At 41.2% G+C, this 11,945-nt stretch overlaps 1 long non-coding RNA gene across 1 annotated transcript in view; it reads right to left on the minus strand.

Annotated features, from left to right (window-relative positions):
• The window catches only part of LOC141146739 (uncharacterized), a 54,378-nt gene extending 48,154 nt beyond the window's left edge, over positions 1-6,224 (minus strand). Inside the window, exon 1 of the long non-coding RNA XR_012244981.1 lies at positions 6,153-6,224. This is a non-coding gene — a long non-coding RNA (uncharacterized lncRNA). The remainder of the gene's footprint in view (positions 1-6,152) is intronic.
• Between the last annotated feature and the right edge of the window lie 5,721 nt (positions 6,225-11,945).

Raw genomic sequence — 11,945 nt, forward strand, 5'->3', positions numbered from 1 at the left:
ACCAAAAGGGAGCAAAAGCGAAGTGCATTTTTTTTTAGGATTTACATACACTATAAGTAATGATAAAGTTATTGCTGAAAGGACAGGCCCATAGCAGAAATGTAAAAAAATCTCTAGTCCAAAGGATGTATACAGGCATGAGAGCTGAAGAAAACTTCCATGGTCTAGTACAGTCTTTTTCAACCAGGGTGCCCAGGCACCTTCAGGTTTCTTTAGGGGTGCCTTGGCAAAATGCCTAAAAATTGCCCAAAAATTGTATACAAGCCAATGGGTAGATCAAGCCTGCACAAAACCATATGTTTTTATTGTGTACCAATAAAAACTTCCAGCCGACGACCTCCTAACAACCAATGACATCACTGGTTAATATGGAGGACGTAGGGCACCTGCACAACATCCTTGTTTGCCCCTCCACTGCCCTTACTGGGGTGACATTAGTTGAGTGAGGGGGAGAAACCGAGGGAGATGAGAAACATTGGATTACTAGTCAGTACTGGTGTGCAAAGGTGCATTTGTTTTGTAAGAATAAATCGCCTTTAACCGCTTGCGGACCAGCCGCCGCAGTTTTACTGCGGCAGGCTGGCTCCACTGCGGGAAATCACGTAACTGTACGTGATCTCGTGAGGCCCGGATAGCGGGTCTCGCGGACTCGATGTCCACGGGGATACCCACGATCGTCTCATGGAGAGGAAGAACGGGAAAATGCTGATGTAAACAAGCATTTCCCCGTTCTGCCTAGTGACAGGACACTGATCACCGCTCCCTGTAATAGGGAGCGGTGATCAGTGTCGTGTCACACATAACCCCCCCCCCCCATAGTTAGAATCACTCCCTAAGACACACTTAACCCCTGCAGCGCCCCCTCCTGGTTAACCCCTTCACTGCCAGTCACATTTACACAGTAATCAGTGCATTTTTAATCGCACTGATCGCTGAATAAATGTGGTCCCAAAATAGCGACAAAAGTGTCGCAGTCATGATAAAAATCGCTGATCGCCGCCATTACTAGTAAAAAAAAAAAAATTATTAATAAAAATGCCATAAACTATCCCTTATTTTGTAGACGCTATAACTTTTGCTCAAACCAATCAATAAACGCTTATTGCGATTTTTTTTTTTTTACCAAAAATATGTCGAAGAATATGTATCGGCCTAAACTGAGGAAAAAAATTTTTTTATATATATTTTTTGGGAATATTTATTATAGCAAAAAGTAAAAAATATTGTTTTTTTTTCAAAATTGTCGCTCTTTTTTTATTTATAGTGCAAAAAGTAAAAACCGCAGAGATGATCAAATACCACCAAAAGAAAGCTCTATTTATGGTGAAAAAAAAGACGTCAATTTTGTTTGGGAGCCACGTCTCACGACCACGCTATTGTCAGTTAAAGCGACGCAGTGCCGAATCGCAAAAAGTGCTCTGGTCGGGAAGGGGGCAAATCCCTCCAGGGATGAAGTGGTTAATGTTGGGTGTCCTACATGGGTGAATGTTGCTGTGTTATATCTACATATGTCTATATAGGGCAGCCTATTACACAGTTTTGATATTTGTGACTACAAAAATCGTATGTTCTTCAAGTAAAATGTCTGCTGCATTTTTCAAATCTAGGGGCAAAGAACTATTTAGTACATTTAAAAATCATATTTGGAACACAACACTTGAATCTTTACTATACACAGAGTTCAGTACATGCTGGAAATGAGTACTCTGTTCATGCTTGAGTTCCCTGTCAGCCAGTGTTATCTTTGATTTCACCCAGCAGAATAAAATATAGGACAGCAAATACTAAGCAAGCAAAGCTCAGCCCCAAGCATAGCTTGAGTCTTCTGAAGGGTGAACAAATGGAAAGAATTACTCCCTGGCCAGGACTGGGTTAAGTATCAACACAAGTGTCCTGTCACACACAAAGGAAAAGAAGTGCTGACTCAGCGAGGCAATATTAACACATAAGGCTCACGTGCAGATGGTTCATAAAACTTGGCACAATCCTAGCATGAAACTCCATGACCTCATTAAAGGATATCCATGTTGATTCAGATTACTGTATAAACTCATCCGGCGCATTGTCGTAATTAAAGGGGCATTTGGAAGATACATTTATGTGCAAAGTCATTCCTAATTTACTGAGCTATATTGTACCTTTTCCCTGCATGTATTAAAGGTTCCCAAATTATAGTGGGCATGAAGAACTTTTTGAAATTTCACCATTGCTAAAAATGTTTTTTTTTTTTTTTTTTTTTTTTGTGAACCACAAAAGTAATTAAACTACGAAATGTTTTTAAAAAGTTTGGGATGATTAAATTACAATAAAGTAAGACTATCTAAATGTGTAGTCTATGCTTTCTAAATGTGTGCCTGGGGAAACTTATCTGAACCAGTACACCGGAAGATCTTAGGCTGGATTCACACCTATGCATTTTTAGTGCCTTTTGCATTTTGCAGTTTTGCACTACAGAACATGTTCCATAGGAAACCATGGTAAATGGACTGTAGTGCAAATCTGCAAAATGCAAAAAACACTAAAAATGCATAGGTGTGAATATAGCCTTATGGTATATTCCCTGGGCAGCCAATAAAGCTGCTGCCCATTTCATAAGCTGTACCAAGTTTATTAAAATTATACTGTTGATTTACCAAGACTAGCCATGGCACTCAGGCACAGGCAACCAAATTTGTCAGGAATCAGGAATATAAGTATGAAGATGTAAAGTCACCAGCACTCCAAATGAATGTGTTTAACATGTCTATTGTGAAGACAGAAACACATACAGTGCATCTGGAAAGTATTCACACACACTTCACTTTTTCCACATTTTGTTATGTTACAGCCTTATTCCAAAATAGATTAAATGCATTATTTTCCTCAAAATTCTTCAAACAATACCCTATAATGACAATGTGAAAGACGTTTGTTTGAAATCTTTGCAAATGTATTAAAAATAAAAAAATAAAAAAATCACATGTACATAAGTATTCACAGCCTTTGCTCAATACTTTGTTGAAGCACCTTTGGCACCAATTACAGCCTCAAGTCTTTTTGAAAACTTCTGTGCCCTTCCCCAGATCTGTGCCTCGATACAATCCTGTCTCGGAGGTCTAAAGACAGTTCCTTGGACTTTATGGCTTGGTTTGTGCTCTGACATGCACTGGTAACTGTGGAACCTTATATAGACAGGTGTGTGCCTTTCCAAAGCATGTCCAATCAACTGAATTTACCACAGGTAGACTCCAATCAAGTTGTAGAAACATCTCAAGGATGATCAATGGAAACAGGATGCACCTGAGCTCAATTTTGAGTGTCATGGCAAAGGGCTCTTTCAGGTCCACCTGTCAGTTTTTCAGGCGGACCTGACCGGATACTCCATTCACCTCTATGGAGCAGCGGATGTGACATGTCCGCTGACAACCGCTGCTATCCGATCTGATCCTGTTCGTGAAATCCAGACGGATGGTGACCCTATTTTCCATCTGTCTGGAGGATCGGATCGGCCTGTCCATTTTCTTGCGATCTCCCCATAGAGAAGAGTGAGGCTCTGACAGGTACGTCTCTTCACAGTGAGCGGAGACAGACCTCTCATCCGCCTGCTCAGCGGAGTGATCCCCTGCTGAGCAAAGCAGAGTTCGCCGGGCGGACTGCCCGTGTGATAGGACCCAAAGGCTGTGAATACTTATGTACATGTGATTTTTTTGTTTTTTATTTTAAGAACTTTTCAAAGATTTCAAACGAATGCTTGACTGCTGCAACATTTATTCCTTTATTAGCAAATGACTGAATGGTAAATGCCAATAAGTGTAATTGAGGAAATATTGCTAATTATGACAAAATGGTCTCTTCAAAAAGAGCAAAAAGTAGTGACTTGAAACAACCAATTGACAAATGTGTATTTTTGTTTGGACTGATACAATAAATCGATGAAAAGTAAAATCTGATCTGGGTATTACATTTTTGCAAATCAACATTGTTTTAAGCATTTCCTGTTTAATAAAAATTATAATTAGATTTGACAAATCAAAGTTCAAAGTGTTTAAAGTTGCTATGACTTAAACTTATCGTTTTCCATGGCAACCCACCACGCTCATCCAGGAACTGCTCTGTTAACTAGTGCAGCCATTTACAGCTCTCCACAATATTCTGTGTGCACAACTGACAGATGCTGCAGGCTCATGCAGTTCCCTTCCTCCAGTTTCTAAGCACAACATGCTCAATAGTACATGGGAGTGTTATAGGTGTCCTATCAGGTTGAGGTCAGGACTCTGTGCAGGCCAGTCAAGTTCCTCCATCCCAAACTCGCTCATTAATGTCTTTATGGACCTTGCTTTTTGCATTGGTACGCAGTCACGTTGTGATGGGAAGGGGCCAACCCCAAACTGTTCCCACAAAGTTGGGAGCATGAAATTGTCCAAAATATCTTGGTATGCTGACGCCTTAAGAGTTCCCTTCACTGGAACTAAGGGGCCAAGCCCATCCCCTGGAAAAATAATCCCCCTCCACCAAACGATTTGGACCAGTGCACAAAGCAAGGTCCATAAAGACATGGATGAGCGAGTTTGGGTTGGAGGAACTTGACTGGCCTGCACAGAGTCCTGAGCTCTACCCAATAGAACACCTTTGGGATGAATTACAGCGGAGACTGCAAGCCAGGTCTTCTCGCCCACATCAGTGCCTGACCTCACAAATGCGCTTCTGGAAGAATGGTCAAACATTCCCATAGACACACTCCTAAACCTTGTGGACAACCTTCCCAGAAGAGTTGAAGCTGTTAAAGATGCAAAGGGTGAGCCAACTCAATATTGAACCCTACAGACTAAGACTGGTGTGCAAAGCAAAGCCAGGCGTCCCAATACTTTTGATAATATAGTGTATGCTATAGCCATGTTCATCATGAACATGTGAGTGCATTCATTTTATTATGTATATTTTGCATCCAAATAAAGAGTTTTATTGTGTTAATACTTGCACTTCCCTTTTTTCTATAACCTAAAGCAGCCTTTCTCAACCTTTTTCCCAGAAGAAGCCTCTTTACATTGGTGGTCAGTTGGAAATAATTCACTTAAAGGGGTTGTAAAGGTTCATGTTTTTTCACCTTAATGCATTCTATGCATTAAGGTGAAAAAACATCTGATGATTACTGGCCCCCCAGCCCCCCCCCCCGGTTTACTTACCTGAGCCTTCGAAAGTCCCGTGCTCAATCGTTGCCCAGGCTTCTCCAGTCTTCTCCTCTCTTCATTGGATAGATTGATAGCAGCGCAGCTATTGGCTCGCACTGCTGTCAATCAAATCCAAATGACGTGGCCGCCGGGGGGCAGGACCGAGACATACACTCTGTGTCTATGGACGCAGAGTGTATGAGACAGGAGCGCGCCCGCAAGGTAACCCCCTGAGAGAACGCTTCTCCCAGGGGGCTATCTGAGAGGGGGAGGAGCTAGGAGAGCCGCGGGGGACCCCAGAAAATGCCATTTGGGGCCACTCTGTGCAAAACAAGCTGCACAGTGAAGGAAAGTATGACATGTTTGTTATTTTTAAAAAATAAAAATCGAACCTTTAGTGTCACTTTAAGGTTGTTATGATTTACTGCACTTTGCACATCCTAACTGTTCTTTAAATTGCCTTACTATATTAACCCAAACATGTTTAGTAGATGACTCAGTAATACGGAGGTGCAACCTCGAGATGTCGTTTTTGAAACCACGTCAGTCACCAAGTTTTCGTTTTGTGGTGGCGCATCGATTTCATTTTAGCTTTTGTTTGCAGCCTCAGCACTTTTTTTTTTAAAAACAATTCACATTTATTTTGCATCAAAAGCATAATATATGACACCCACACAACAGGCTTATACTTATTTCCTGATAAAATGGAAAGTACATTCACACATTAACATAGAGTAAATTAGTTCCTGTAGATAAAATGTGGGGGCACAGTTGTCTTCCATCCCCAGGTTCCATAGGTTTGTCAGTACTTGTGGAAACACTTCTCAAGCGTTGCTTTTTGAATTCTGACCTTTTTACTCTATGTTCCTATTGGTAACTTATAATAGAAGTCAACAGAAAACAACAGACTTTAGTCATCCTCAATAAAGGCTAAATAGGCTAAATACATGGATAAAGGTAACTTAAAAATAAAAAAGAAAGAAAAAAATACGCAGATACACTTACCGACTGACTGATAGATAAATACACTAGATGCAGAATATGAGTAAGAGTTATAATAACCATGGTGGCATCCTCCCACACATGCTATGGCACAATATAGTATCATATGATTTATCATCAAAATGTGTCATGATGTATCATCAAATCAAATGACAACTACAGACAAACAACATTTAGCAATGCAGCAGCTAAGGTATAGGATGGGCTCCTTATCTTGTATTTAAAGTGGGGTTCCACCCAAAAAAAAAAAACTACATGAAAAATCCTAAAAAAGAATACAAAAAAAAATTGAATTTTTTTTTTTTTTTTTTTACTTACCTCTAAATGCCTGTTGCTAGGGGGTCCCTCGTAGTCTGCCTCTTCCAGTGCCTGGGCTGGTGACATCACTTCCCCCTCGGCACAGGAAGGGCTCAGCTCTGCTCCCTCCCTCCTGTCAATCATCTGGGACCCATTACAGGTCCCAAGTGACTGAGCGGCCAATCACGGTGCGCGGCGCTGCTCGCGCATGCGCAGTGGGTGCCAGGCTGTGAAGCCACAGCCCGGCGCCCACAGTTGCAATGCCGGCGCCGCTGAATGGAGGGGGAGACTAGCGGGAATTTGATCCCCCGCATCGCTGGACCCTTAGACATGTAAGTGTCCAATTAAAAGTCAGCAGCTGCAGTATTTGTAGCTGCTGACTTTTATTTATTTATTTTTTTTTGACTGGACCTCCTCTTTAAATGCCTTTATTAAACTACAGATGACTGCTTTCCAAGTAATGTTTCTGTAAATTTTCTTATATATTAAACTACAGAAGGCTGCTTTCAAGTAATGTTTCTGTGAATATTGCAGACCACTCGATCCAAGCCAAAAGCAGACCTTGCCAAATTCAAAGAATGTAATAAGTAAAACAGCTAATAAAGAAAAAAAAATAAACTAAAGAAAAAACTCCTGGACATAAAATTATATTGGGGGAGATTTACTACAACTGGAGCACACAGAATTTGGTGCAGCTTTGCATAATAATCAGCTTTCAACTTCGGCTTGTTTAATTAGGCTTTGACAATAAAACCTGGAAGCTGATTGGTTTCTGTGCAGAGCTGCTCCAGATTCTGTGTGGACCAGTTTTAGTAAATCTCCCCCACAGTGTTTTATTACGGCGTTGTTTATTTGTGTGTATGTTAATCTTCTGCTTGCAAATGTGTTCTGTGTGTATTGCCAATCTTCCTTCAATAAAAAGTATATTTATCAAAAAAATTATGATGTGTAAGACTACTCATTTTTCCCAGTCTCAAAACAAAATAATTTAAAGGCCATATATCAAGAGCTTCAGTATGAATGCTGTCAATATATATGGTCAGTTTATGCTATAACATACGGTAATCCCTTTCATATTTTTTCTGCAAGCCCTTTTTTAACAGGATGTCATAATTGAATAAAATCATAGGGTAATGTATCCAGGTACACTCTTATTATTAGACAACTTGGCAACCAACAAGACTTAGGGTACCCATTTGAGCTCCAACTTTATCTAACTCTCTGACTGTCTGGGATAGAGTGCATAACAATCCAAAACTAGTCTCACTCTTTTATCCACTAAATCATCTTTTTAACAATCCTGCTTTCCCCCCTGACCAGGATCCAGAGGCCTTTCGCTGGTGGCTGAATAAAGGCCTTTATAGAATCTGCCATTTTTTGTCTTCTCGGAATCTGTTCACAATGGCCCATTGTCGCTCTGGGCTTAAAATGCCATTGTCCAAAATCTTTCACCGAATCTCAAATTTTTTGCACATGTTAGGCCCGTCAGTGACTAAAGACCCCAGAGTCACTCCCTATGAGACCTGGTGTACACAGGAGGCAGGGCATATCTATTATCTACAGGCTGCTGCTCGACTCCCCAATAAATTCCCCTACATGCAGGCAGGGGACTTGGATCTGGCTTCTGACAATGATGCTGACCATTGGCATTTGTCTTTTCACCTAGCTTGCAGGGGCGTGCTGAAAATTTCCCTAATGGAGGCTAATGTCAAGGTTATGACCCGATGGTATCTGGTCCCTCTTCGCCTATAGAGGCTTAAACCATCTTCTTTGCCCCTGTGCTTTCGAGGATGCCAAGCACTTGGCAGTATGTTTCACATATGGTGGGAGTGTCTGAGGTTACGAGGCTTCTGGAACAGGTTTTTTGCTCTGATATAGAAAGTTTCAGAGGTTCCGGTCCCCCAGCAACCACCTATAGCTTTGTTAAATTAACCTATTGAACGCCTACCTCACTCTAAACAGCGATTGATCTTTTCTTTGCTTTTGGTGGCTAAGCTTTCTATAGCTCATTCATGGAAGGCCTCTGTGAGCATGTAGTTTTCTTTTCATAGTTCACTCTGTTAGATAACATGATGTTCCCCAGTGTATGTAATTTTTAATAATATGCTGTCTAATACCTCACGTGACTGCCCGCCGGTCTCCTCCTCTCCTCTTCCTGGCTGATGTCAGTGGGGGGAACTCAGCACCTCCCCTGCAGATCGGGAGAGTAGACCAGCGGGCAGTCACGTGAGCACCGAGCGATGCTCAGAAATAAGGTATTAGGCAGCATCTTTTTATAAATCACATACACTGGGGAACGTCATGTTATCTAACAGAGGGAACTATAGAAAGAAAAAAGTGGCTTTACAACCAGTTTAAGTCTGTCCTCAGGGAGCATCACTTCCTTGCCGTCTTCCTGGGCTTTCCTTTTCCTCTCACCTCACTCTCCACTCTTTCGTTGCTTTTCTTATTTCTTTCTTTCCTGCAATGCCTGAGATCCATGGTATATGGGATTCCTCTCCCGTAAGATATTAAAGTTGGAGTCCCTGCTACTCTTTTGATATTTATGCAAGCACAGTGAGAATATTGCCATGTCTCCTGCTACTCTTCCATTAGGTTATATGGCAATGCCTTACAAGTGTCTGTGTTCACCACTCGCTGTTTTTGTAAACTTGTGCCAGGGTTCTGGCTGTTTTGATGTTTCTTGTGATCTCTCTTGAACTGATTGTCAATTTCTAACAATAATTAAAATAATTGAAAGTATAATTATTACACAACTTATTTAATAAGACAGCTTATTTCAGATCTGAAGTTGCTTGAAGAATGGTAAAACAACAGAGAATCGGCTTTGAAGCCTGCAGCCCTGGACCATGTGACAATGACAAGCGGAAATTCCACAATAACAGCAGAAGCTAACTTAATGCTTTGTCAGGCAAAAGGAAATGAACTTATGTGTTATTTCTGAATCCTGGAAAGTCTGCAGGTATTCTCCAGCACTGTTCACTATAATATTACATACTGCAGAATGTTGTGTGACAGCCATCTGAGACATCAATTACTAATAACAACAGTGTTTTCATATTGGCTGGGATTGCTATAAAACTCCCAACCAAAACATTTTTCTGTACATGGAAACTCCTGATTTTTCTTACAAATATTGTTCAATATAAGAATGTAAGCAAGAAATATCTCTGATCTAGAGCACCTCAATTATAAAGGAACCTACATCAAAGAACCTAATGTCCTGTACAGACGGGCGGACTTTTCGTCTTTCCGACGGACTTTTGACGAACTTCCGACAGACTTTCGAACGAACGGACTTGCCTACACAGGATCACACCAAAGTCCGACGGATTCGTACGTAATGACGTACGACCGGACTAAAATAAGGAAGTTCATAGCCAGTAGCCAATAGTTGCCCTAGCGTGGGTTTTTGTCCGTCGGACTAGCATACAGACAAGCAGATTTCTGGGTCCGGCGGAGTTCCAACGTAAAGAAACATGTTCCAAATCTAAAGTCCGTCAGATTTTTGACAGAAACAGTCCGCTGAAGGTCCGACGAAGCCCACACACGGTCAGATTGTCTGCCGGACCAGTCCGGTTGAAAAGTCCACTCATGTGTACAGGGCATAAGATGTTTACCTGTTAACTTAATTTCCAAGATTTGGCCAGGATAGCACATGAGAGGGTGGTACTGCTTACCTGAAACAGGAAACACGAGGCTCACAGCTAAATAAAAAAGTGCCTGATACTTATTGGCCTTAGAAATATAAAATAACCAAAGGCAAGACACCAACTGCATGTAACCACAAAATACTTAACCAAATATATATGCTTACTACTATTTTACTGACAACAGCAGTGCCTCCTGCGAGACTAGGAAGAGAGGAGAGCGGTGCTGCAACCAGGACAATGCTGGAACGTGAGAGGACTCAGGTAAGGTCCCTTTCACATGAAAGAACCAATTAGTTCTGCTCGTCAATTTTTTTAGGCAGACCCAATTGGACCATCCATTTCCCTCTATGGGGTGGCAGATGTAAAAGGACATGTGTCCATTTGAACCTGTCGACATCCGATTCGATTCTTTTGGCTAAAGACAATCGGATGTAAACAGACAGGAGGTTTATTTACATCCGACTACTTATAGAGAAAAGCAAATTCAGGCTGTGCTTATGCAGAGCGAACATGGACCTGTCATCCGCCTGCTGTCATCCCAGTGGGGATCAGGGGAGAGATCCCCTGCCAGGCAGGAGGATCTGCTGGCGGAGTCCACCAGTGTGAAAGAACCCTAAGCGTTTAGGGATAGGAGTGAAGGACAGGTATTGAATGTTTTTTTTTTTTTTTACCTTGAAGAGGAAATAAACTTCCTCTACTGACTTTAACCTATAGGTAAGCCTATAATAAGGCTTACCTATAGGTACTGTAATTATCTCCTAAACGGGGACTGTTTAGGAGATGTTTACATTGCATGCAGCCAGTAAAATCACTGGCGCATGCACTCTGAAGAAACGCCCACGCGTGGGAGTGACGTCATTGCGGCTCTGGCCAGTCACAGAGCCGGAGCCCGTGAACCCGGAAGCAAAACAGGTGAAGATGGAAGCGGCTGCAGCACTGACATTGCAGCGCTGGAACAGCTTTGTTTCAAGGTGTTATGCCGCGTACACACGGTCGGACTTTTCGTCTACAAAAGTCCAACGGACGCTGACGGACTAAAGCTGGCTGGTAATCCGATCGTGTGTGGGCTTCTCCGGACTTTCAACGGACTTTTTTAGCCTCAAATCCGACGGACTTTAGATTTGAAGCATGCTTCAAATCTTTACGTCGTAACTACGACGGACCCCGAAGTCCGCTCGTCTGTATGCTAGTCCGACGGACAAAAAAACGACGCATGCTCATAAGCAAAAACTAAACGGAAGCACTCGGTCTAGTAAAACTAGTGTTCGTATTGTAGGTAGCACATTCATCACGCTGCAAAATCTGTGATCGTTGAATGCAGCGCATTTTATTTCTTCTTTACGAATGCTCTAAAGAACGAAGGTGTTTTGCTGTTCATAATCAGAGTTCTCCCAAACTGATTTCTGGATTCTTTTTCTCTTTGATCTCATGAATGATATAGTATGCATTTTAAAAACAAGGTTTCCATACTAATAATACTTTTTCCCCTTTTTTTTTTTTTTTTTTTTAGGTTTGTAAAGTTACCACAAAGAACCCATTATTCTTTTTTTTTTTAATAGTGATTATTTTTTAGTTTTTAGATAAAGTTAACCCAAAGCACCGTTTTTGGTTATGTAAATTTTTTGATTTTCAAGACTTACCACTTGAACATTATTAACATTAGTAATGTATTTTTGGTGTGTTTTTTCAAAACTCAATGAGATTGTTGTCCCTTGTTAATTTAACATTGTGTGTAAAATCAATGATTTCAAAGAAAACACATAAAGTCTTTTGCTAAACTCAAAAAAGATCCATTTATTCATGGTCAAAATAAAATAAAGAGGAAGTCAACGCTGGAAAAAGTCGG

This window comes from Aquarana catesbeiana, linkage group LG01 (genome assembly GCF_042186555.1).
Source record: "Aquarana catesbeiana isolate 2022-GZ linkage group LG01, ASM4218655v1, whole genome shotgun sequence".
Classification (NCBI taxonomy): Eukaryota; Metazoa; Chordata; class Amphibia; order Anura; family Ranidae; genus Aquarana; species Aquarana catesbeiana.